This window comes from Globicephala melas, chromosome 3, assembly GCF_963455315.2.
Source record: "Globicephala melas chromosome 3, mGloMel1.2, whole genome shotgun sequence".
In the NCBI taxonomy this organism is placed as follows: domain Eukaryota; kingdom Metazoa; phylum Chordata; class Mammalia; order Artiodactyla; family Delphinidae; genus Globicephala; species Globicephala melas.
This window is the reverse complement of record NC_083316.1, coordinates 76,412,184-76,414,403: the sequence shown is the minus strand read 5'-3', so window position 1 is coordinate 76,414,403 and position 2,220 is coordinate 76,412,184.

Genomic DNA, 2,220 nt, shown 5'->3' with positions numbered 1-2,220 from the left:
CGGCTGCTTCCTACTAGCTATCTATTTTATGTTTGGTAGTGTATATATGTCCATGCCTCTCTCTCACTTTGTCACAGTTCACCCTTTCCCCTCCCCACATCCTCAAGTCCATTCTCTAGTAGGTCTGTGTCTTTATTCCTGTCTTACCCCTAGGTTCTTCATGACATTTTTTTTCGTTAAATTCCATATATATGTGTTAGCATACGGTATTTGTCTTTCTCTTTCTGACTTACTTCACTCTGTATGACAGACTCTAGGTCTATCCACCTCATTATAAATAGCTCAATTTCATTTCTTTTTATGGCTGAGTAATATTCCATTGTATATATGTGCTACATCTTCTTTATCCATTCATCCAATGATGGACACTTAGGTTGTTTCCATCTCCGGGCTATTGTAAATAGAGCTGCAATGAACATTTTGGTACATGACTCTTTGAATTTCTCAGGGTATATGCCCAGTAGTGGGATTGCTGGGTCATATGGTAGATTTGTTCTTGTTGCTACAAATATTGAAGCAACTCAGAAAATATTTTAAAAATATCGGTAAATAGTCAAAAAGAGACAAGGATGATGTGAGCACTAGGACAAGGAAACCAGCCACTATGACCAACTCCAGTGAGGAAAGAGTCAGGGCATGAGGAACTGCCTCACCAAGACATCTACTTACAACCTACAGGATAGTTCCTCATAGAAGTGAACTGACTATTTTTTAAAAAGTAAAAGAGGGAGACCTTCAAGATGGTGGAGGAGTAAGATGTGGAGATCACCTTCTTCCACACAAATACATCAAAAATACATCTACATGTGGAACAACTCCTACAGAACACCTACTGAATGCTGGCAGAAGACTTCAGACTTCCCAAAAGGCAAGAAAATAACCACGTACCTGGGTAGGGCAAAAGAAAAAACAGAGACAAAAGTATAGGGATATGACCTGCACCTCTGGGAGGGAGCTGTGAAGGAGGAAAAGTTTCCACACACTAGGAAGCCCTTTCACTGGCAGGGCCAGGGGTGGGCCAGGGGGAAGCTTCAGACCCACGGAGGAAAGCCCAGCAACTGGGGTGCAGAGAGCAAAGCAGATAGATTCCCACACAGGATCGGTGCTGACCAGCACTCACCAACTTGAGATGCTTGTCTGCTCACCCGCTGAGGTGGGTGGGGGCTGGAAGCTGAGGCTTGGGCTTTGGAGGTCAGACCCCAGGGAGAGGACTGTGGTTGGCTGCGTGAAGGCGGCCTAAAAAGGGCTAGTTTTCCACAGCTAGCCAGGAGGGAGTCTGGGAAAAATTCTGGACCTGCCGAAGAGTCAAGAGACCATTGTTTCGGGGTGTGCGAGGAGAGGGGATTCCTGCTCCATGTACCCACAGAAGGCGGAGCACCACCTAAACGAGCTCCAGAGATGGGCACAAGCCATGGCTATCAGCTTGGACCCCAGAGACAGGCATGAAACACTAATGCTGCTGCCGCTTCTACCAAGAATCTGTGTGCAAGCACAGGTCACTACCCACAACCCCCCCAGGAGCCTGTGCAGCTTGCCACTGGCAGGGTCCCGAGAACCAGGGACAACTTCCCCAGGAGAACATGTGGCACACCTCAGCTTGTTGCAATGTGACACTGGCCTCTGATGCCACAGGCTTGCCCCGCATTCCAATTATGACTATTGTACCCCTCCCTCTCCCTGGCCTGAGTGAGCAAGAAAGCCCTAATCAGCCCCTGTTTTAACCCCCTCCTGTCTGGGCAGGGAACATGGCTGAGGCAGCCTACATGCAGAGGCAGGGCCAAAACCAAAGCTGAACCCCAGGAGCTGTACAAAGAAGAGAAAGGGAAATTTCTCTGTACAGCCTCAGGATCAGCAGATTAAATTCCCACAATCAACTTGATGAACCCTACATCTGTGGAATACCTGAATAGACAACGAATGTTCCCAAAATTGAGGCAGTGGACTTTGGGAGCAACTGTAGACTTGGGATTTGCTTTCTGTGTATGACTTGTTTCTGGTTTTTCTGTTTCTCTTAGTTTAGTTTTTAGTGCTTATTATCATTGGTGGATTTTTTTTATTGGTTTGGTTTTTCTCTTTTTAAAATTTTTTTATTTTATTTTTTAAAAATTTTATCTTTTAAATTAAAATTTTTTTTCCTTTTTTTCCTCTTTTTGTGACTGTATATTTCTTTCTGTGATTTTGTCTATTTGGGTTTGCTTTTACCATTTGTCCTAGGGTTCT